Genomic DNA, 25,133 nt, shown 5'->3' with positions numbered 1-25,133 from the left:
CTAAGTCCAAATGACCTCCCACTGCTTCTCTGTGGGGTGCCCACCTGCCTTGATCTGGGACACTCCCTCTGCCCTCTCTGTCCCCCAGTCCTCATGGCCGTGCCCATCACTGGGTGGGGCACTGGGAGGGCCTCCTGAAGGCATCTGACTCAGCCACGTGCCTAGGACCACACAGCGGCTCTCAGCACGCGGAGCCGCCAGCCCCATTCCTACTGCACCTTCCATGTCAGCCGCCTCCAGACGCTGGGTAGCTGGGGCGCTGGGGACTGCTGAGCAGACCCGTTGCTTTGACACTCCCCTGAGGTGGGCTTTATCTGTAGGTGGAACAGTTGGTTGCCTACAAGAGATTCTCTAGAATACCTTCCCTTGATGCCAAAAAGTCCTTCACTAGCCAGCCATCCTTTGGAGTCAAAGCATATATATCCAGGGGTGCACTGGTAAATTCTCCCAGGAAAGGGAGTAGCTGGGATACTTAAGAGGGAATGAGGGGACTTCCCTGACTTCGCCTTCCAATGCAGGGGATGCGGGTTTGATCCCCGGTCGGGGAGCTAGGATCCTACATGCCTCCCCTCCAAAAAAACAAAACATAATACAGAAGCAATATTGTAACAAATTCAATAAAGACTTTAAAAATGGTCCACATCAAAAAAATCTTTAAAAAAGGAGGGAATGGGGGGGTGTCCTGTGAGGACTGAGGCAGTCCGAGCCCAGGGAGGGGTCACGGAGGGCGCTCTGAGGAGGGCTGAGGTGGCCTGCACCTCACCAGCCTGCTGGGTCCTTCAGGCACCCCTAGGCTCTGTGGTGAGCACTGGGGTTTGAAATTTGGGCAGAAAAGATAAAGATTTCTTTTCCCCCAATTGGTCCCAGTACCCACCCCCTCATCTGGCTGGTTTGCTCATTTACTGAGCACCTGCCGGCTGCCATGTGCTGCTGGCACCTGTGAGCCCACCTGAATCCCAGCGTGTCACCCATGGGAGCATGCCCCACCTGAGCCCGGGGGGTGGGGGGAGCTGGGGTGAAACTCAGAGGGGTCGTGGTTGTCACCAAAAGGGAGACTGGCTGGTGGTCTTCAGCTGTGAAGTCAGCTTTGGTTTTTTGGTTGAGAATCACACCCACATTCACAACCCGCGGGAAGGAAGATGATTGGGGCCAGATTCTGTGTTCTTTGGAAACAGCACGGGGCGGTGAAAGGTTTTCCAGGCCCTGACCTCAAGCTGAACAGGCAAGATTTTAATCACTGAACTGTCATTAAGTGTCTCCCACGACCTGGATCCAGCTTTGTAACCTGAGAACATCAGGAAGAGAAATACCCTGGCTCAGAGGCCCCGCCACCTACAGAGAACGTGACAGAACATTCGTCAAGCACTGACTTTGTGCCAAACATGCGTCTGCCTGTTTAGTTCTCAAACCTGTGCCGTGACAGGTGCTGTGATTATCACTTTATAGACGGGGAAGCCAAGCCTCAGAGATGTCAAGTGACAGAGCCATGGCCACACAGCCAGTGACCCAGCTCTGCCCCCTCCAAAGCTCAAGCTCAGAACTGCTAAGCCACAGAGCCCCAGGCTCCTAGAGCCCACCTTCTCCTGCACCTGCAATGCCTCAGGAGCACTGCCCCGCCCAGCAGGACCTGGTAGCAAGACCAGAAGAGGAGCCCATGGACCAGGAAGACCACACAACCCCCGCCCTCAGTGAGGGTTCAGGAAAATGTCTGTTGACCAGCGATCCTGTTTTTGTAAAAACAAAACTGTGGGTACATGTGCATAAAATAGATACTGGAATAAAATGTACCCGAATGTTAGTATTGGAGGGGATAAAGAATGAATTTCCTTTTTCTTTTCTGCGTAAATCTGTATTCTCCAAATTTGCTACAAGACGTTGGAAGAAAAACAATAAAAGGGAAATCGGATGCCTACCCCAGAGATGTCCAACCGACTTGGGGCTCAGGGATTTCAGGGAGGGGTGGTCTGCGATGGCTGCAGATGGCCAGACAGACTCGCCAGTGAGGTGGCCATTTGGCTTCACACACAAGAGGGGACAAGGACCAGTGGCCGGCCTCCCAAGTGTGAGCATCTTGGGGTATGGGGAGGTGGGGGACACATACTAGTTTGGGGGGCTAGTGGGCAAGGAGGGGGACGTTGGGGCAGGCAGACCCTGGGTGCAGCTTTCCCTTTGGCTCAGAGCTTTAGCTGGGGCAAGTCATTGCCTCTGTGAGCCTCAGTTTCCTCATCTGCAAAATGAGGCTCCGGAGGGCTGGCATAAGGACTAAATGAGAGCTGTAAACAGACGGTCTGCCAGTCCCTGGCACATAGTAGGCGCTCAAACACTGGCAGCTCTTGGTCGTGGGTCTTTTCTTCCAGGCCTGAGCAGCTTTTGGGAAAAGCTCTGGCACCCAGCTGGGAGTTGGCTGGAGGGGAGTAGGGTCTAACCCTCTTGCTAACGGTGAAGAATCTGAGGTTCAGGGAGGCGAGGAGGTAGAGACAGGATGGACTCCTCCCCCCCACCACACCAAGTTGCCTCTTCCAAGCCTCAGTTCCCCGTGCAGCTAGCGTGGGGCTCTGGTGCTCCAGGAGACCTGAGATCCACTCTGTGCGTCCTAACATCTTCCCTGCGACGGGCCCCTCCCCTCCTCCCGCCCGGCCCAGCCCAGGACCCGTGGAACCCAGGAGGACTGGCAAAGTTCTCCTTCTCACTCTCCTTCTGAGTCAGCGCCCCTGCACCACGGAGGTGACTCAGCGGAGGCAAAGCCCCACACCACACCCCAGCCATCCCTGAAGAGAGGAGCTTCGCCCCAGGGCTGGGTTTCCCAGCGTCTGCCCTGCCCTGCCTGTGTCTCTCTCGGGCTCCCTGGGAAGAGGAGGCTGGAGGGATAGAGGAGGAGACAAGGAGCGGGAGGGGGCCACGTCTTCCAGATCTCTGTCCGCTGCAGCCCCACCCGCCAAGTCTAGCGTGGAGACAGCCAGAAATCCGGGGCGTCCCGTTATTTGACATTTGTTCAGGTGCTCATTTGTCCAACAAACATCTCCGAAGTGCCCACTCGGTGCCAGGTACTGGGCTGGGCTCGGGTGTGAGAGATGAATCAGACCGGGTGCCCGCTCCCCGGGGACTCCCAGGCTGCTAGAGGAGACATTCATGGAAACAAGTAATTAAAGACATAATGAAACTCTTTGAGATAAAAATACACGGGGTCTGTGAGCGAACACAGAAGGGCCACTGAGATGAGAAACTTAGCGTTTTACGTAAATTTAACTAGAGGGAGGACTCATGTGTCCCCGGCGTGGGGTGGGTGGTGGAAGGCCAGGGCGGGGTGTGATCCTGAGGGATGCTGAAGGCCCCACCCTCTGCCTGTGATCTTCCTTCCTGCCGCCAGCATTCCACTGTTCTTCTGGGAAGCGTTACCCCTATAAAATTCCGGACCAGGGAGAGGGCCCTCGGAATTCAGAAATCAGATTTGGATTCAAGGATCCATTTGTAGGCCTTGATCTGTAGCCCTCTTACTTTGTGACTGTGTGCAAGTCACTTGTCTCCTGAGCCTCAGTTTTCTCATCTGCCAAGTGGAGGACTGGATTTGAAGATAATTAAACTAGCTAGTATTTGCAGAACATTTGCTGTGTACCTGGCATTGCACCAAATTCTTTGCATGTGTTACCTCGTTCAGTTCTTACATCCGCCCCATGAGGTAAGTACTTTTAATAGAAGAAATCTCTTATCGAATGAGAGCAAAACCAGTGGTCTGTTACTAGAAAAAAAATACTTAAAGCAGGACATCTTATGATACATAAAATAGGCATTATATCGAACATAACTCGTGTACAAGTTATATTTATTAGATGATCTTTGGCTGAAGGGCCAAGGTTCTTTGAGACCTGGGCCTCTGGCCAAAGTCCCACCTTATTTTTCTCACATAAAACAAACTTGTTCAGCAGAGTTGATGGTCCCCATTTGGGTTTCTTTCAAGTGGAGGGAGACCTTAGAGATGCTTGTCAAGCAATCTGTAAGCAGAATCCTTCTGGATTTTTAAAAGCACCCCCCACCAAGTTTTAACCTACGCCTAATTCAACATGTTGCCAGTGGATTTTTAACAATTGTTTTCTTCAATCTTTTATGGTTGTCTTGCCCACACCTAACTGAGCATTTCTTTCTTTCTAGGACAGCTCTCCTTTATTGGATCTTTCCAAGGCCCTTTCTTAGTTTTCAGAGACACGCCAACTCTCTGTCCCACTCTCACTCATGTCGCATTGGTTTAGCAATTACAATTGGCAGCTACGGGTTCGGGGACAGGCCTCACCGAGCTAGCAGGACCCTTGATGGCACTGGGCAGTAGCCGGCCAGCCTGGCAACATTCGGAACATTGTGACAGCCATTAGTCTGCCTTTCAAAGGAAAGGAGAATGTTTATAAATCCAGAGAATTCGTTGAATGGAGGCCAGTTAAGGCAGTCTAAACTGTTTTGTTCCCATTTTACAGGTGAGGAGACAGGTGCATGGAGTCATTTCCCTGAGGCCACCCTAGGCTTGGCAGAGCTAGCGTTTGAACCTGGGCCTCTCTGGCCCCATGTCCTTCATCCCTACATTCTGCTGCCTCTTTAACACTCTGAGACCCTATGAACCTCTGGCTTCCCCGCTAGAAGGATTAAAGGGTGTTGTGATCTCCCACATGGGATTTGAGGTGTATTTAAAAATCTCGAGCACCGTACCTATATAAGAGTCAGGGGATAAGGAGTAAGGGGCCGTGTCTCCCTCAGGTCCATGTCCCCAAGCCCAGGGCTCAGGCCTATCTGTGCAGTTGGCTGGGAGCAGTTAGGGTGCGTTTGTCTTTTGGTGCATCCCGAGGACCTGCTCTGGAGCAGGCGCGGGGCTGGTCCTGGGCTATAATAGGGAGGAGAAGCAGCCGCCATCGCTGCCCTCAGAGCTCAGTCTGGCAGGATCCTTCCAATGCCTCCTATGTCCAAGCCTCCTCTGGCTCAGACTTCCTCTGGGGGCCACTGTGGATGTTAAATGTGCAAAGGAGGCAGATTTGGAGTCGGACATATCTGAGTTCTAATTCTTGTTCTGCCACTTACTAGCTGTGTGACCCTGGGCCATCGACAACCTCTCTGAGCCTCAGTGGGAGTGAGAAGGCCTCGCGGCAAACCCTCCGTGGGCAGCGCCCCCGAGGGCCCAGCACACAGCAGGGCCGGGAGGTGCTCAGCTGTGGACAGGGGACCGGGCGGGCAGCCCTGCGCAACTTCCGACCGTTGGTGGCTGTGGAGAGGGACGCGGTGAGCAGGGGAAATGAAAAGAGGCCAGACGCCATCCAGGCCGCAGCACGCAAGGGGCGCCTCACTGGGCCGCCCGTCCCCTCCCAGGCTCAGAAAGGGGAAGGCGGCCCAGACCGGGAAGTGGTCTGCCTCTGATGACCACCTCACGGGGACCGCGCCAGCCCGAGCAGGAAGTGGTCACCCCTTCCCACCCTCCACCCCAAGCCGGCCCTGCCTGAGCTCACACTTGGGAAACAGCTGGGCCCAAAAGTCCCTGTTCTCTGGTCTGTTCTGGGAGCCGGCTTTATTCTTAGAAACCCAGCTCGGCCTGGGGCCACTGTCTCTGTGGCTGGGGGTCTGCAGACCTGGCTTCTCGTCCCAGCTCTGCCACTTCCTTGCGCTGAGGCCTTGGCCAAGTTGCTTCCCTGTCTGGACCTGTTCCCCATCTGTGAAATGGGGCGATAATCCCCCACCTGCTGCCTCAGAGAATAAACATGGACAGTCCTAAAAGGTCAGGGCTGGAAAGTCCCCCAGGGCTCCTCTGGTCCAATATCTTTTCACGGATGAGGAGGCTGAGGCTGGAGAGGGAAGGGGATTGATCTTATTCCCACAGCCAGGTAGTAGCAGGGGTTTCTGAGGTTTTGGAAAGAGCACTGGATTGGGAGCCAGGACTAGGTCCAAGGCTTCACTCAGCCCCTTCCTTGCAGTGGGACCTTGGTCAAGTCAATCAGCCTTTCTGAGCCTTTTTCTGCAGAGAGGGAGCTAGCCTTACTTCTCAGGGTTCTGGTGGGGCTCACCTATAATGATGCACGTGGGGATGCTTTGCAGAATGTAATGCCCTGTGACCGTGAACAGCTTTTTAACTAGGGTGGAGGCAGACTGGAACCCAGATCTCAGGTTTCCTGCTCTTTGCTGCCCCCTGCCCGAGGCGCCACGTACAGGGAGTGCGGTCTGGGCCCCAGGAAGCTGCCTGGGGAGAGGACTTCTTTCCCTTTTCTCCCCTCACTTGGGTATCGGTAGCTAATCTCTTTCCCTGATTCCACTGAGTCACCGGAGGAGGCCGTGCTCCGGGAGGGGCCAGGTGTGAAGAACTCACTTTGCCCACATCAGTAGCCAGAGATGCTGTTACCACCAACACCCACCCCTTAGCTCGTGGCTTCTACCCACCAACTCCTCCTTTCCTGTAGGGTCCTCCTAGGACCCTGAGCCCAAGCAGATTCTGTGGTGGGGGCCAGAGGAATGGGCAGGCTGGATCAGACACGGGCAGCCCCCCTGGTGCCGCCTAGCACAGGCCACCCAGGCTCGGCTTGGGCTTCAGGAGAGAGGGCCTCAGACCAGGGAGTCCTGGATGACGGGGCTGGCAGAGGGGTTAGAGATTAGCCTATCCAGGGCACAGAGCTGGGGTCCAGGGACCTGAAGGAGAGCTGGAAACCCCCAGATCACACAGAGACTTGTGGTTATGTGGGCGGTTGTGTGTGTATGCGTGTGTGTGGTGACATGTATGTGGTTGAGTGTGTGTGTGGTTGTGTGTACATGTGTGTGGAGTTTTGGTTGCGTGTGTGTGGTTGCATGTGTGTGTGGTTGTGTGTGTGTCTGCATTTCCTGAGGGGAGGGTCCAGATTTCATTAAATTTTCAAAGCAAAATTTTAAAGGTCAGGACCAATGCGCTTTCTCCCCTTTCTCATTTCACAGAAGAAGAAACTGAAGCAGAGAGACATGAAGTATCTCACAGCCTTTATAACCAGGATGAGGTGGGGTACTTAGTGCTTCGATTATGACCTCCTTTTCCTGACTCAAAAATAGTTCCTAGGAAGTTCAGAGGGAATCTGTATCCCGTCCCCTTGTCCCAGGACTTTGAGGGTGGCTGAGGCTTGAGGAGATTGGGAGAGAGGAAAGTTAGGTCAGGTCCCCTGTGCCAAGCCCCAGAGCTCCTGCCAGCACCACCACCAGCAGCACCACCACCAATATCACCATCAGCACCACCATCAGCACCATCATCAGTATTATTAACAGTGCTACTATCAGCATCACCATCAGCATCACCACTTCAGCATCACCATCAGCACCATCACCAGCATCACCGCCGTCAGCACCATCATCAGTATTATTAACAGTGCTACTATCAGCATCACCATCAGCACCATTACCAGCATCACCGCCGTCAGCACCATCATCAGTATTATTAACAGTGCTACTATCAGCATCACCATTAGCAGCACCACTTCAGCATCACCATCAGCATCACCATCAGCACAGGATCTGCCTTACAGGCCGGGTCAGTCACCTTGTTTCCACCATCACCCTGCCTCTGTTGATGGCAGTTGGGATGCCCAGCTCAGGCCTCATCTAGAGCCATGCGGGGCCAGCCCAAGGGTGGGATGAAAACAAGGGTGGGGCCATTCTGAATTGAAGATGCCCATTGCAAAATGAGCTCAACTGACCTGACCCTCATATAAGACCCCCTTAGAGACAGGTTGTACAGGCAAGCTCTTATCCAATTAAGATTGGAAATATGTGCATGTTGTTCCTTTCATCTTTCCACAAATATGTTTTCATTATTATTGTAGCTGACACCTATCCAGAAATGACTGGGCACTGCTCTAAGTACTTTAGATGTATGAATTACTTCAACCCTTTCAGCAACCCTATGAGGTGGGTAGTATTATTATCCCTATCTTATTGCTGGGAAAACAAAGGTACTGAAGAAGTCCAAGGTCAGACACCTAGTAAATGGCAAGGCCAAGATTTGAACCCAAGCATCGTCACACACCAGAGTTCATGCTCTTAGCCACTACACTACAGTATCAGATCAGAGAAGTACAGAGCAGGCCAAAGAAAACCCCAGATGTGCAACCCCTGCAAATGACTGTGATCTCTTTGAAGGCATGGGCCATATTGTTTTCATTGCTCTGTTCTCAGGGCCTGACACTAGGCCTGGTATACAGAAGGACCTCAGTAAATGTTGGCCAAGTGTCAATTGACAGTACTGGCCTCCCAAGCCTTCCCCAGCTTCTGCTTCTTCCTCCTCTGAACCACACTTGAGGGCTGTCCCTGAAGCTGTAGTTCTTTTTCCAGCAAACAGAGGGCAGCATGTACAATAAGGCAAGACCCTCTTCCAGGTGTCAGGAAGAAGGAATTGGGAGGAAAAGGAAGAAATACTTTGTGGCCGGCAGGAGCACAGTTATTGATTAAAAACAAATGGAGACAAACCCTGGGTCCCACAACATGATAGGATGCCACGGCTGGTGTTCTTAATTTGACAGCTGAGGAAACTGAGGTCCAGAGAGGGAGAGGTTCTTGCCCAAGATCACACAGCATGTGAGCAGCAGACCTTGAAATCCAGGTCTCCCGGCTCTTTCTCCACTAGAATGGTAGAAATAGCTGACAGGTTGGGGTATGGACCAGGCCTCCCCTTGTCTGTCAGGAGAATAACAGATGTTAAAAGTTACCAACCAGGGGCAGCTCTTTGTGCACATAGCCAGGCCGCCCCCTGGTGGCTGTAACTGTCATGTACCCAGAAGCACAGTCACGATTTTGTCAATCCATCAGCCAATAGGATGCATCTCCACCTTACTGGCCCTCGGCCTGGCCTCAGGCTGTTGGGAAGACAAGAGACCAAGAGGATCAGGGTCTAGTCCTTCCGGGGACTTACAGTCCAACAAATGAGGCAGGATGGCCCATGGAGCAGAGCAGAGAGCATGTGTGCCTGAGTCCCAGGGATCACAGCCATGGCCACCTGTGCACCCAGCACCGTGGATGCCCCATCCCTTTGAGGACAACGTCATCCCATAGGGTAGCTACTCATAGTCTCCCATTGACTGTTAGGAAACTGAGGCTCAGAGACAGGACACAATTGTGTATGAAGCCACAAAGCCAGGAATAGAGGAGCTGGGAAGTGAAGCCCAAACTGGCAGTTTCCAAGTCTAAGGCTTATTCAACTTCCCCCACGTGATAACCACGGCGGCTCTGAGCAAGTGCAGTCAGCTTGGACTGGAGTGGTCTTGGAAGGCTCCTGTGAGGAGGCGAGGCCCACCATCCCAAAGGCCAGACCTAATTCCTTATGGCTACATCACCCATCAATAATGATTAAAATCACCATGACAGAAAATATCATCAATTAAGTATTTAGTGCTGGGTGCTGTGGTTTAAGTGCTTTCCATGAGTCAGTTATTCATTCATTCATTCACTTAAATATTGATCAAGCATCTTCTATGCTTCTATGTTTTAGGTACCAAGATCACAACAGTGAACAAAGCATAGAGAAATTCCTGCCCTTGTGAAACTTGTATTCCAGACAAGGGAGAAAGGTATATTATAAATCATTATAATATATATAATTAAAATATATAGTGTGGCAGGTGGTGATAACTTCTGGAGAAAAATTAAGTAGGGAAGAAGGAGAGAGAGCATTTGGGGAGGGAGGCGGAATCCCCCAGTATGACATTCGAGCAGAAAGCTGAAGGAGGGGAGGAAGTGAGCCATGGGGGTGTCTGAGGGAAGGGTGTCCAGGCAGAGGGAACAGAGTGCAAAGGCTCTGAGGCAACTGTCTCGTTGATTCATCTCAATCAACCTTGAGTTATAAACCACCGCTGTTCCCGTTTCCTGGTTAGGGAACACTTTCCCAGTCTGGTAGGGAAGAGGCAGGACAGATGGAGCAACTGAGGCCAGGAAGGTCATGCCCAACATCACATAGTGAGTCAGTACCAGAGCTGAGATCCAAACCCTGTCTTCTGCCTCCCATACCAAGGCTCTTTAGAGGGTCTCTAGTGTCTAAAGGGATACATCACATCCAGCACCCCCAGAGATCACAGCCCCCAAAGAACAAGGGCAGGATGCATGCTCCGGAAGGGCTAATCAACCAAGGGTAGGAGCTGGAGCCCAGCCTGGTGGATGCAGAGCTGGAGTTAGTGGCCATGATAAGCCATAGTGGGACCGAGGGTCAGACAGGCCCAGCCTCCCTGCCACCCTTTCCAGTGTTTCTCCATCCCAAGGAGAGGCTCTCCTACTTGGATGGGGTTGTATCTCAAACCCACTTGGCAGGGAGGGTAGCTGAGGAATATCAGTGACTAATCTTAGCCTGACCAGCCACTGCCCAGAAACCCGAGGTCAGTCTGTGGTTGGGATCAGAGGTCAGCCTGGGTCTGAGGTTTGTGGTTGGATCAGGGGTCAGTCTATAGCTGGGGTCAGTCTGTGGCTGGGATCAAAAGTCAGTCTGTGGCCAGGTCAAGAGTCAGTATATGGTTTGGCTCAGGGGTCAGACTGTGACAGGGACAGCGTCAGTCTGTGTTCAAATCAGGACTCCATTCATCACCAAGGTCAAAGACCAGATGGGCCAAGGTCAGGGTTCAGTCATGGCCAGAGCTGGGAGTGTAGGTCTGTGGAACAAAGGCTGCCAACTGAGCTGCACTGGGCCAAAGTCTGACCTCAGAGTCAGGCGGGGACAAATCATCAGGTGCTCTAACCACTGAGCCCCAGCCCTGCCAAGTAGAGTGCTGGGCAGAGGGGACAAGTCAGTCCCCTCCATCCCCCATGTCAGCCTTAGCAAGTCTAGGCAGTCTAGCCCAAAGCCTCCCCCTTTTCCAACAACTTGAGGGACTTGACTGATCTCACACCCACCCACCCCCATCCAACAGATGAAGAAATGAAGCCCAGAGAGAGCCAGGATCTGTCCAAAGTCATTCTGAGGATGAGGGTACAGCAAGGACCAGAACCTGACACTCCTGACATCCCTGGGCTTTCCTCATCTGAGCCTGAGATAGGGTCACCACCTGCTCAGTCAATGCTTGGGGAAGGGAGATTTGAGTCACTGCACAGGCCCTGTGGAGAGGCATCTGGGCAGAAAAGGGGAAAGCAAAAGCCACAACTAGGAATCAGGGGCTCTTGGGTTCTCTTCTTATAGATTGACTTAGTCTGTGACTTCAGAGAGATCTGTTTATTTGCTTGTTCATTGATTGGCTTATTCAACAAATAAAAAACTGCAGAGAACTTCCCTGGACCTCCATTTCCTCATCTGTAAAATGGGCAGAATGCCCTTTCCAGGACTGTTGTGGGAATCACATGAGAAAACAGGTGGGCAACACATAGTTACTGAGCACACAGTGTAGAGGTTGTGGCAGGTACCATCAGTGCCTCATCCATTTCCCCACTCTCTGTGCATACCAACCTGATAGTCTGGAAGTCCCCACCTGACAGCTTTCCCTGTGTCACAAGTGTGGGGCAAGCCAGAGTGCCTGGCAGTTGGCACTCCCCTGGGAGTGGTTCTCAATCGATGATTGGCAAAGCCAGCTCCTGCCTCCCGGTGGGGTGAATCTAAGGCTTGTCATGAACTGTCCCCACACTCCCCAGCAGGCTGGGTCCCATCGCCCACACCAGTAACTTTCTGGATGATGCCTTCCTTGGTGACAATCCCTCGCTCTCACTTCCTGACTCCCCTGCAAGAGCTCCCTGGGTCATGGCTCACGGGAACCATCTGCACCTCACGTCCTAGTTTTAGAGCCCGCTTTGGATCAGCCCAGCCTAAGGCGCGAGTACATCACATACACGGAGAGGTCAGTCTCACTGCCCCATTCTACAGAAACCAAGGCTCAGAAAGTTTAAGCAAATAAATGGCAGATCTGGGATTCCTCTCCAGGACTGTCTGTCTCCAGAGCCAACACTCAATTCCAATGTTATTCAGGGACCTCCCTAATAGTGGAAGGAGAAGCAAGGACTCAGTATAGACGGAGGTAAGTGCTGGTGACAGTGTTGTCATACTGGTAACAGTCCCTCAGCAAGCTGAGAACGCTTCACTGGGGGCATGAGACTTGAGCTGGATGTTGAAGGATGCATAGGAGTTTTCTAGGGGGTGATAAAAGAGAATGCACTCCAGGCAGAAGGAAGAGGATGCACAAAGGCTCAGAGGCACGGAGGAGGATGTCACGTTTAGAGAATGCCAGAAAGCAACAGGGCTGTGTGCAATGTGATGCATTCAGGGGAGTGGTAGGAACCTTTGCTGCAGGGTGGGGACCTGCACGACAGGTGGTGAACTGGGTGCCACTGTGCTCAGAAGGCACCAGAGGACCAGCAGAAGCTTGAATCAGGAGCACGATCTGGTCAGATGGGTGGCTCTGGTAGCAATATGAAGGGGCTAGTGCTTGATGCATAGTATATGCTCAACACAGATGTGTTCTTAACTATTAATCTTTTATTTTACGATTTGAGCTTTTGTATGTTGCTTTGAAAACCTTTACCCAATGTCATGAATAAACATTTGCTTCTAAAAATTTCAAATTTTGTTCTTTCATATTTAGGGCTTTAAATCATTTGAAATTTATGTTTCTGTTTGGTATGGGGTAGGGATCTCACTTTACCTTTTCTATCTGAATAGCCAGTTGACCTAACACCATTTCCTTATTAAATAGCTTGCTCCATAAAGGCTGATTTCTGCCATATGCTAAGTCCCATTTGTAAGTGGATGTATTTATAGGCTCCCTCTTCCATTGTTTAATCCTCCTTCTTTAATTACTATAGCTTTATAATAAGTCATGGTATCTAAAAAAACAAGTCCTTCTTTATTCTTCAAAATTGTGTTGGTGCATTAGTTTCCTATTGCTGTTGTAACAAATTACCACAAATGTAGTGTCTTAAACAACACAAATTTCTTCTCTTACAGTCTTGGAGGTCAGAAGTCTGAAATCAGTTTCACTGGGCTAAAGGCAAGGTGTCAACAGGACTGCATTCCGTTTTGGAGGCTCTGAGGGAGAATCCGATCGCTTGCATTTTTCAGGTTCTAATGACCACCTGTATTCCTTGGCTTGTGGCCCCTTTCTCCATCCTCAAAGTGCATCACTCCAATTTCTGCTTCTGTCATCACGTCACCTTTTCCTCTAATTTGACTCCTCCTGTGTCCCTCTTGTAAGGATAATCTGGAATAATCTCCCCACCTCAAGATCCCTAATCACATCTGCAGAGTCTCAGGTATGGGTGAGACCCTGGACAGGATCCCTCCTGGGGCAAAATTCCCTCCATCTGTAAAACTAGAAAAGAAATCCTCTGCTTCCAAAATACAAAGGTGGTACAGGCATAAGATTCAGGTTATAGACGTTCCCATTCAAAATGGGAGAAAATGGAAGGGAATAAAGAATCACCAGTCTCTAGCAATTTTGAAATCCAATGAGGCAAATCCACTAGGTGGCAGGGCCTGGGAAAAACCCTCTATGGTTTGCAGTTCTGCCCTCCATATGCAAAACAACAAGAAGACAACCATAAAAACTTCAAACCTTACTTCACACCATATATAAAAATAACCTCAAAATGAATTATAGACCTAAAGAAGCATTGCTAAGTAAAAAAGCAGGCGCAAAAGAGTACATAGTGTATGATTCAACGTATACGAAATTCTAGAAAGGACAAAGTTATAGTGACAGAAAGCAGATCAATGATTGCCAGTGGTGGGGGAATGGGAGGAGGGATTTGATTGATAACAAAGGGTGGGAGGTAACTTTGTGGGGTGATGGAAATATTCCATATCTTGTTTGTGATGATGGTTCACAACTGTAGAGAGAAAGAAAGAAAGAAAGAGAGAGAGAGAAAGAAAGAAAGAAAGAAAGAAAAAGAAAGGAAGGAAGGAAGAAAGGGAGAAAGAAAGAATAGGAAAGAAAGAAGGAAAGAGGGAGGGAGGGAGGAAGAAAAAGAAAGAGAAGGAAAGAAAGAGGGGAGGAGGGAGGAAGGAAGGAAGGGAAGAGGGAAGAGAGGAGGGAGGAGAGGTAGGGAAGGGGAGGGAGGGATGGGGAAATGAAGGAGGGAAGAGTCAGATCTAACAGGCCTCGGGTGGGGCGTGGCCGCCATCAGTCAGAGGGGCCAGCAGAGCCCCCTGGACAGGTCTACTGGAGTTTTGGCCCCTAAACTGCTGGGGAAGTCATATCCTGCCCTCACCTTTCTAGAACAGAAAAGTGATCAGAACGCCTGGATTTGTGTCCTGGACGTCTCATCAAGCAGTCGAGTCCCCTTAGCAAGCTCTTGCCTCCTGCTTTGTCTCGGTTTCCTCGAGGGCAGGGATTTTAGTCTGTGCCCAACTCCAGCAGTGCCTGGCACGTAGCACATGCTCCATACACGTGAGCGTTCGTGTTCTTCTCATTTTGTTTCTAAGCAAATGGAGGGTAGGGCGCATAGCCCAGCTCACTCAGCAGAGGGGCAGAACCACAGTCCAGCCCCACACAATTTGGCCCCAAAGCCCAGCTGTTCGACCATCACATGGACTGCCCGGCGTGGGGTCCCTGGGGGCTCAGCTCAGGCCGCCACCTTCAGAGAGGCAGGCCTTCGGTGGGCACTAATCCACATCGGTCTCGGGTGGCTTCTGGTGGCTTCTGATTCTCTCTGGTCAAGAAGCTGCCTCTGCTCACCACACACAGGCCTCTAGTGGGCCCTCATTTCCCCTTTACAGTAGGCACGAATAGCTCAGGCTCTGGAGACTGGCAGCCTGGGTTCAAATCCTGGCTCTGCTGTTGCTTCTCTGTGTGTCCTTGGGCAGGGACCTCAATCCATGCCTCAGTTTCTTCACCTGTAAAGAAGGGAGAATGGTATTACCTAGTCCAAGAATAGTGAGGATTCAATAAGTGAACCCGGGCAGAACGCTGAGAGCAGTGTGTGGGCCTGATGAGTGCTGGCCATTGTCACTGTTAACCACCAGCGCAGGGCACCTGGCCCGTTGCGTCCTCTTGTCCTTCCAAAGCCCCAGGCCCCTGCCCACCGGGCTCAGCGGAGACTGACTGCTTTCCCAGAGGGCTGGCCCAGCCCCTCCCACCCCATCTCAGAGCCCTGCCCACCCAGGGGGCTCAGGCACTGTCCTCAATCAATATGCCCAGCTGATTGTGGCTTTGGGGTCTCGACCACAGATCCAGCCGGGGCTGGGAGCCGGTGGAGGTGACAGTGGAGGAGAGTGTGAGCCGGGTTCCCAAGTACCCCAGGGCCACTGCTGTGGGTCCAGAGCAGGCTTTGCTCTGCTGACACCAGCCCTCGCCCCCGGGGTTGAGGGTAGAGACGGGTCAGGGATGGGCGCAGGCAGAGGGCAGGGGTGCCATGACCAGTCTCAGCTGCACCAGTGCCTTGCTGGGTGATCTTTGCCAGGCCACTTCTCTCTGTGCCTCCTTTCCTTTTGTAAAATGGAGGGAATGGGAGTGGCGGCAAGCCCAGGCCCCTCTGTCTCAAGCGCTATTATAAGAGCAAAGGATCGGGGTTCTGTCTGGTGCTGAGAGCTGGGCCCTGTGGTACGTGCTTTACATGGACTGTCTCATGGCAGCCCATTTTGCAGATGAGGAGAGTGAGGCTAAGATGTTCCTAAGAGCTTTCTCTTTGGGGAGGTCAGTTTCACCATGAAGCACATTTCAGAAGGCTCGGGAAAGTGATCAGCCTGGCCTACAGGCTCCCTGAAGGAGGCCAGGTCCCAGTTTTAGGAAGAAATTATTTTCTTCTTAGGCCAACCTCAGCAAAGACTTTGCCCTGCCCAAGCCCCTTTCTTCACCTGGAAATCAATGTGGGGCTACTTTTTTTCTACTTCCTGTTTTTCACAACTGACACCAGAGGGGCAATCCAGGATGTTTTCTGGAGAATGCTGGCTCCCACTCCCAGCCCACCTCTGCTGCAGCAGCCACAGCTCTGCTCCGATCTGCCCACCCACCTCCCATGGTATCAGGGGAGTGTTTATAGAAACCCTTGCCCAGTTTGGGTATCCCTCAGAGCAGCTGCATCTTGGCAAAGGCTTGACGCCAGCACATTCTTTGGGGAAGGGGCTGTAGAGCCCGCTGACTCCAGGGCTGGAGCAGGAGCTTCGACATCACAGCCTTGGCCCCTGAGCAAGGCTGGCCCTCATCCCGACCCCCATCCAGCTACTTCCTGCAGTCTCACTACTGCACACACCACCAAACCTCGTCCAGGGTGAGGCCGGCGGGGCCCAGACCCAAACCCACAGCAGCGCAGCTTCCTGGGAAGGCAGCATTTCCTGAGCACCAGCTCTTTAGAGGACACTTTCAAAGTCCCCATCCAGTCCCCACTCAGCATGAAACCCTGTCACCCCAGCCTAGCCCTCTGTGTGGTCATCTGAGACACTGAACCCATAATACTAACATGGTTAGGGAGTTGGGGTGGGAGAGGCTCCAACCCTTAGTAAATATCACTGCTGCACGAAGCACTTTAAATGCATCATCTCATTTTAATCCCAAACAAGCCTATGAGAGAGGTGCTGCTATTAACCCCATTTTACAGATGATGGAAACTGAGGCTCAGAAAGGTTAAGTAACTTACCCAACATCATCCAGCTAGAAAGTGGAGGGGCCAGGATAAGAACCCACTTACTACAAGACATTGGCCCCTCCAGGCAGAGCCCAGTGCCCCCCGCCCCCTGCTGCCCCCCTCTGATTTCTCCCTGGACGCATCTCATTCTACCCCTGGAGACCTGTCCTGAGTGGCAGTGGCAGCACTGGACTGCGCACACAGCCAGAGTGTATGTGTGTGGCGGGGGAGTGCTGTCACCCCTCCACCCAGCCCTGCAAGACCTCCCTTCCTCCCCTTGCCCTGCTCAGACCAGGGCTCCCCGCTCCTAGAGGAGCACTATCTGGGTGCCCTCTGCACCCTCACATCCCCAGCTTCCATCCTGCCATTCAGAGCTGGGCTGTCCATCCCAAGGTCCCCTCGGGATTCTGTTTGCTTCCAATTCCCAGGCCACCAGCAGATCTATTACTCATCTCATTCCTATGATTCATTTATTCAGTGGGTTTAGGGGCAGTCAGGAGGCCCTAGGGACTCGGGAGTGAATGGATTGGCCAAGGCCCAGGCCCAGCCTCTCTGCGCACATTAATGCCTCATCAGGTCTCTGGAAAGGTCAGCGCTGTGGAGGCCTTGGGCTGCATGTGGCTGCTGTGGTCAGTCCTGGGGCAGGAGCCAGTGTCCAAGGCCACATCTACCTGCCCTGGCATCAGCCCCTGGTCACCAGAAAAGGCTGGGAGAGGAGGAGGAGGAACTGGGGGTAGGTAAGCCCCTTGGGGGTCCCCTAGTTACCCAGAAACCCCAGGGATAGGCAGGACCAGCCCTCTGGACAAACCCCCACCTACACATAGTCTCCCACACCCCTCCTTTCCTGGCCCCTGAGACATGGAGGCAGCAGGAAGGGTGGCAGAAGGACCCAAGATGTCCTTCTTGATCTTGATCTTCACCCAAGATGTGAAGTTCAAATATGAACGGTCAGCCACAAGCACCCCTCCCCCCATGACCATGACAATCACCGAGGCCCACGGGCACCCACACCCCTCCTTGCTGCCCTTGCTGTTTTCATTTGCCACTCACCACCCACTCTCAAGGTCCCTATGTTGTGAAGGCACCCCAAGCCTTGGGAGTTAAGAGTAACAGCCCCCTTCATACCTTCCCTACAAGTCCTTTTGCTCCTCCTTGGAGGTGACCCCTATGAACAGCTCGGCATCTACTCTACGGACCCTTTTCTGTGCATTTATAAAACCTGTGTAGATATTATTTAGCTCTTCACATACCATACACAGTTTTCTCTGACTTGCCTTTTTTTGAAGTCGCATGGATATCTTCCCGTATTTGTGTCTACAGATCTGTCACCATCATGATTAGCTGCTGCAGATTTTATGCTGCAAACAAGACAAAACAGAAAAGCAAAAGCATCCATATGCCATAGCTTTTTTCTTAAGTACATAAATTAAGAAGTAAAAGCCCCCAAATATGCTGTGCCTTTGGTATCCTTTTCCTAAGATTATCGAGTCTCTGCTGTATAGGAGGTATCTGCCCTGTCAGACATACACAAGCACTTCCTTACACGTCAGAACCACGCTGCTCCAATTGCTCTGTGATTAGCTTTTCTATTTAGCAGTGTGTCTTGGAGGTTTCTCCAGATTCATGTATTCTGATGTTACTTGATGCTGTTCAACTGCTGAATATCACTCCATTGTACGGATATACCATGTCATACCCACTATTCCCATTCTGATGGGCACTTCAGTTAGTTCCAAGCCTTTGCTATTGCTGAAATGAATAGCCTTCCATATATGTTGTCTCTGTGTCCTCCTTCTGAGGTCTGAAGTCTGAGGAGCTGGGGATGACTTGGCGGCGGGGGATGGTCAGGACGTAAGGCCGCATTTCCCATAGCACACACACCCACAACCCTGCCTCCTCAGCCGGTGGGGACTCAGCAAGCCTCGGGGTCTACAGATAAACAGGAGAGCTCCTTGGTCCACATTTAGCAAGCATGTTACAGAGCTGCATCGCTCACGGTGACAACAGCCCTGGTTTGGGGGCGGCAGAAGCAGCTTCTGTGTCCCTCCCCTGGCATCCCCTTGCCCAGCTGCCCCTTACCATCCTTCCTCCAGCAATGTGGTCACCTGGAGCGGGAGGGGGACCACAGCCCTTCTGGATAGCCCTGGCTAGGCCTTAGAGGCCAATCTGACAAGGTGGGGGCTCCCAGGCATGGTCTCTGGGGTCTGGGTAGCTGTTCAGCTGCTTTTCTGTCCAATCGCATCAAACTGCTGCAAAGCTAAAACGCTCTAAAACCGAAGCAGGAAAATTGGATCCGCTATTGATCCTCATTGCTGGGTGACTTCTGTGACCCGTGTTAGCCACAACCCAGCCAATAGCAACGGCCCTAAAAACAAAGAGTGTTTGTAATAGGGGGAGAGAAGGAGATGAAGGTAAAGACCGGACCGAGGTGGGGGACAAGGGGACCTTTCCTTTGCCCCCAGAAAACTTTGCAGGAAAAAGATTGGCAGGAAAAAAGCAGTGGGAGGAGGGCAGCCGTGGGAACCTCTGGGACCTCCATTTCCACGGGTCTTGGGGAAACGACCTCAGGCCATTTTTGTGCCATATCTGCAGTTCCAGCAACCAGCCTACTATGTGCAGGGCCCGGGGTGTTCTTTAAAGTGTATAATGTCCTGTGCATGTTAAAATTCATGTTCCAGAAACAGAATCCGGGGTAGTCAGGGCCAGGGCCTTGGAGAGTAAAAAGGCTGACAGTAACCAAGCTGGCTCGGAGAAATATGGGTTCCTGACTCACCCTGGAGACTCTGATTTGGCATGTCTGGGGCAGGGCACGTCTTGGGTGGGGTCTGAGCACATGTATTGTAAAAAAGTTTCCAAGCTCAAGATCCTTACTTTCCAACGCAGCTGTGTTCTCTGGAGTCTTGGGAGCGGCGGAGGGACCCAGGGTTCCTTCAGGGGTGAGGGGGCTGAGCGGGTGGAACTCCAGGCTCCTTAGCTCTCCAACAGGGGTGCCGTCTTTCTCATCTTTTCTTGTGCATTCCCCTGGGTGGATGACATCTTCAACTGACCGTAAGACACACCATGGTTTTATGTCCCTTGAAGAAAAGCATTGCCAGTTAAACGAAGACAAACTGTGGATTATAAAATGCATCTCAACCTCCGAGATGTTAAATGTGAAATGTGGATTCTAGAATCCACAAAATAGTGGTATGGTGGTCACGCCCTTCAGTGACATCTTACAAATCTTAGGGAAGTGTTCTTACCTCTTCCAGGTGACCCTCAAGGCCCCAGGTACTCTGGCCCCACCCACATCCCCAGCCAACTCCCCCACAAATTCTCCCCTTCTCTGTGCTCCAGCCCCTCAGGTGAGCCACCTTCTTTCTTCTTTCAGGCCCTTGTATCCTCCTTGTTCCCTCCTACCAGAGGGCCTTTGCACAGGCTATACACTCTTCCTTTTCCTTTTTAACCTGCTCATTCTGAAAACAAAGCTCAATGGCCACTTCCTTAGGAAGACCCTCTCTGACCATCTTTGTTAGCTCACAGCCTCCCACACACACACACCACCACCATCGTACAGTCTCGTGGCCTCTCCACAGTGCTGGTCCCAGCTGTAATCTCACCTTGTTGTGTGTGATTAGGTGGTGAATGCGGGACTACCCTGTCCGACTGTGAATCTCATGCAAGTAGGGACTGCCCTGGCTTGACTTGCTACTGAATCCCTTGCATCTAGCACTCTGCCTGGCACATGGTAGGTTCACAGCAATCTACACGGGCTGGTACCTGTCCCCTCCTACGTGGGGCTCCAGGTTTCAGTGCCTTGAAGGGGCAAAGTCTGAGGGGCAGCCTGGGAGAGAGACCTCACTGTCCCATGCTGGCCTCATCGACTTGGTCACGGGGATGGGGAGCCGGCAGCTGACGCAGATGCCTGAGTGACGGTTGCCCCCATTCCTCCGCCCCGGCTTCCTCGCTGGGTCTCAGCCCAGCAACCTGTGCTCAGCTGCCCTGTGGAGCTCAGTTCTGCTTTCCTGCCCCTCCTCACCCCCACCTCCACCTGCCGTTCACTCAGGAAACCAAACCAGAGACAGACAAAGGAGAGGGGCAAGGACCACCTGCCTGTCTGTCCACCAAGCTAGCCGGACAAGGAGGAATCTAGGACATGACCAAGGAGAGACGAATCTGGAAAATGCATTATCAAGAGCCTGGGATTTGGAGTCAGGCTCTCTGGGTTTGAATCACTGCCCCACAAGGGGCAAATTCTTTCAACTTCTCTGAGCCTCAATTTCTTTATCTGTCAAATGGGGATTACAGGAGCAGCTTTGCAGGGTGGTTTTGAGGGCTGCATAGGGCAATGGACTTGACTGAGTGCCTCCTCAGTAAGCACCAGTGGCAGGGAAGTGCTTAGAACACGGTCTCACACTGTGGCAGTGCTGTTGTTACCCTGTCTGGGGGCCAAGGTCAAGCCCCCAGGGCCTGCTGTGTTCTCATCGACCTGGCTGCCCTCATTGATCTGGCCAGGGCCCCCTTGGGAGCCCTTTCTATGTGGACCCACTGACCTCTGCCCTTGGGTGGCTGCCCTTTGCCAAGTTCACGGTCTGGAGCAGCCGGCCAGCTGGACCTCCTGCTAATGAGCCCCTCGCCCTGCCCAGACCAGCTTCCCCCACTCTGCGTCCATCCCTGACCTTCCCGGGAAGTTCCCTCCTCCACTCCTGCCTCTACCGTAACTGCTGCTGCCTGCCCTGTGTGCTCCTGTCTCTGGCTAGACCTCATCTGCAGACCCTGAACCCCAGCCTCTCCCCCTCTGACAGGTGTGTTTCAGTGCCAGGGCTGTGGACTGGACAGGTGGTCTGGGTTCAAAGCTTGACTTGGCCACTTCCTAGCTGTTATGGACCTAATGTTTGTGTCCTCTGCCCCCCAAAATTCATATGTTGAAGCCCTAACCCCTAATATGGCTGTATTTGGAGAGGGGACATCTAAGGAAGCTGCATCATCTCCCAGCTGCTTTCCAATGTCCCTTTCTCGGCTTTCGCCCACACGTGGCGTGAAAAACTGCCTCGGGAACTCCTTTAGTGCACACGGGCAGGGATGCTGAGGACACCAGCCGCCCATCACTGAGCGCCCCTCCCCCAGACTGCCCCGAGGAGCCGGTGGGTTTCCTCCTTTCTGACACCAATGCTGATGTAACTGACCACGTCTTCGTTTTTGCCTTGGCTTCTGGGAAGCTCAAAGTCAAATTTGGAACTCAACCTGAGCAACTATCTGGCCCTTCTCTGTGAGTTTGACTGTCTATTTCTGTTTCTATGTTCCTATTTCCCAACTCTCTGTTTCTACCTTTCCCTCCCTCCCTCTCTCCCTCCCTCCCTCCTCCCTCCCTCCCTCCTCCCTCCCTCTCTCCCTCCCACCCTCCTCCCTCCCTCCCTCTCTCCCTCCCTCCCTCCTCCCTCCCACCCTCCTCCCTCCCTCTCTCCCTCCCACCCTCCTCCCTCCCTCCCTCCCTCCTTTCCCTCCCTCCCTCCCTCCCTTCTTTCCTTCTTCCCTTCCTTCCTCATGTGTGCTACGTCCCTGCCCTTGGAGCCTGCTCTGGAGCAGGGAGGATAAACACATGAAATGAAGAATCTCAAACATAATTATATAATTATAATAAGATAAGCAGGATCAGGTGGCAGGACCACCTTCCAGGGGCTTCACAGCGTCAGGGTTTGGGGAAGGCTTTCCCAGAGGCACAGCCCTGGAGCTGAGGTCTGAGGGGTATGTAGAAATGTGTGGGTAAGGCACAGGGAGCAGAGGGTGGCAGCGAGCCCTGTGCTGAGAAGATGCTTTTTGAGCTGGAGGACTGAGGAGCTCGGGCCCGGGGCCCAGAGCACAGAGCTCCAGGGCAGAGTGGCTGCGGAGAGGGAGGTCAAAGATGCGGGTAGGGGGCTTCCCTGGTGGTGCAGTGGTTGAGAGTCTGCCTGCTAATGCAGGGGACATGGGTTCGAGCCCTGGTCTGGGAAGATCCCACATGCCGCAGAGCAACTGGGCCCGTGCGCCACAACTACTGAGCCTGCGCGTCTGGAGCCTGTGCTCCGCAACAAGAGAGGCCACGATAGTGAGAGGCCCGTGCACCGCGATGAAGAGTGGCCCCCGCTTGCCGCAACTAGAGAAAGCCCTCGCACAGAAACGAAGACCCAACACAGCCATAAATAAATAAATAAATAAATTTATTAAAAAAAAAAAGATGTGGGTAGGGCCAACCTCGCAGGGCCTGGAAGGCTGTGGTTTATCCAGAGAGCAGAGGCTAAAATGATATCGTTACATGACGTGTAACAAGGTGTGTGCTCTAGTGGTAAGTATAAAGCCCCTGTTGAAATGCAGAATCTAGACTGGCAGAGCCGTGCTGATGGGAATGAGTCTCCTAGATCGCTTTCTTCCTGGGAAAAGCAGAAACCTTGCCTCCTTTGGGGGATAATGACAGTTTGTCTGGGTTTGGTGAAGGCATGGGAGGAAATCAGAGGCTGAGAAGGGGTGGGGGAGGGGTGGGGGAGGCATCCCTGAAAGGAGAAAGCAGTCCGGAAGATTCTAGTGCTGGTTCGGCTTGTGGCCTTGAGAAAGTCCCGTCGCCCTTCTGAGCCTCGGTTTCCTTCTGTGGATGGTGGAAGGGGCTCCACAAGGGTCCCACCAGTCAAAGCTTTATGCCTTGACAGTGAACCGCGAAGCTGGTCAGACAGAGCCCCCTGACAAAAGGCGTCCTCGCCAAGTCCAAGATCAGGGTCCCCAGAGTGCCTCCACCCCAGCCATTGCCCAGCCCCTGACCCGCCCTCCCCAGAAGTGGGGAATGGCGACAGAGAGTCTTGGTAAGCCATTAGGGCCTGGGCTCCGTCACAGATTTAATGACGTTGTGTTGCTTTAAAAGCCAGCACTGCAATCCTGCCCTCGTGCTCCCCGGAGAAAACCCTGTCCAGGGCAGCAGGGCCCCGTCCCCGCACCACTGGGGGCAGGAGGCCTCTCAGCCTGCCCCAGTCCCCAGGCCAGGTCTCTCCAGATGTGGCTTAAGAATCTCTTCTGGGTCAGACACCTCCAGAGTCAGCATCGCTTCTTGGGAGGGAGGCTGTGCTGGCGTTTGACCTCAATGTTGGGTCAAGGGGGTGAAGCAGAGGGAGGAAGTGATGGAAGGAAGAAGTCTGCGTCCTGGAACTGGCTCTGGCTGTAATTTGCTGTGTGCCTTTGGGTAGGTCACTTCCCACTTCTAAGCCTCAGTTTTCCCATCTGTAAAATGAACGTGTTAGCTTGGCCCTGTGATAAGCAGAGGCCAGGGTGGGATTAGATATGCAAGAGATTCACTGGGGGAAGCAGCTGGGAAGCCTAACAGGGAGAGGGAGCAGTGGGCAGGAAGGGCCCCCAGAGCAGGACACAGGCCTGACACCTCCGTTGTGCTCAGGTATCGTGTAGGGGGACCTGGGGGAGCTGGCCTGAGTGCCAACATGGCGGTGGGTCCAGAGAGGTTGCAGCTGGGTCCTCAGCCGCTGTGCTCCGTGTTGTAGGCCCTCCTGAAGGAGAGCTGGGGGAGACATCTCCACGGTGCCCACAGCGGGGGCCCAGTCCCCCCCGGCTATGCTGTGGGACTCTGGCTGAGTTGCCGTGTAAACTGGGAAGTGCTGTTTCCACATGACCGTGTGCTGATTATGTCGCAGGAGCCAGTGTAGACCCAGCCCAGGGGAGAATCTGACAGTGAGAGTTTGGGGCAGGGCTGGGGTGGGGAGGGCGGCCCCATCATCAGCCTGGGAGAACTCCAGGGCCAGGCCAGACTCACACTGCCCATCAGGCCACACCGTGGAGGCTGAGGGCAAGTGGAGGTCGGACCGGGGCAGGCCTGGAAGGTCAGGGTGAGGAGCTGGGTGAGGCCTCACTCTGTGGACGGGAGGGAGCCGTCGAAAGGCCAGGCCGGCAGAGTGGCTGGTGCCGCTGGGCCTCAGGAAGGTTAACTTGGCTTCGGTTGACCCATGGATCCGGGCCGGGAGAGCCAGGGGCCCAGGGCTGTCAAGGCTCAGGTGGCCAGGCCTGGGGCCCGCACTTCCCACCCCCAGGGCCCCGCTGACCGGAGGGATTTTCCACCTTGGGCTGAGCCTGTCTGGCCCTTCCTGGGAGATGCCTCTTACTTCTCTATTCCCGGCCGGCGGGCCAGCATGTGGTGGGAGAGCGGCTCCCAGGCTGGGCTGTGGGACTCGCCATAGTGGCCACACTCCCCATGCCAAACCCCAAACCTGCTTCCCCTTCTGGAAGTCACGGCAGAAAGAAGACCCAACTTCCTGAGTGTTCGCCCTCCTCCTGGGCCTTTGTTCCCCAAACACCCTATAAGCCCTCTCGGGCCCCACTGAGCCCAGCACCCCAGGAAGCTCCTTGGTCCTTCTTCCTCATCACGACAACCCTTTAAGTTACCCTCGCTGTGGGCCAGGGACCACGTTGAATGCTTTCCTGAATTAGCTCCTTGAATTTCTATGCAACCCTGTGAACAGTATACTTTCCTTTCTATTTTGCAGATGAAGAAACTGAGGTCAGAGGAGTTCACCCCCTTGTCCACAGCTGGTCAGTGGGGGAACTAGAATTCAAATCCAGATCTCTTCAATCCAAAAGGTTACTAGTAAAGAAAAATAACTATCCCTCAAATCTTTCCCCTCTTG

The sequence above is a fragment of the Balaenoptera physalus genome (genome assembly GCF_965194825.1).
Source record: "Balaenoptera physalus genome assembly, chromosome: 1".
In the NCBI taxonomy this organism is placed as follows: Eukaryota; Metazoa; Chordata; class Mammalia; order Artiodactyla; family Balaenopteridae; genus Balaenoptera; species Balaenoptera physalus.
This window is presented reverse-complemented; position numbering follows the sequence as displayed.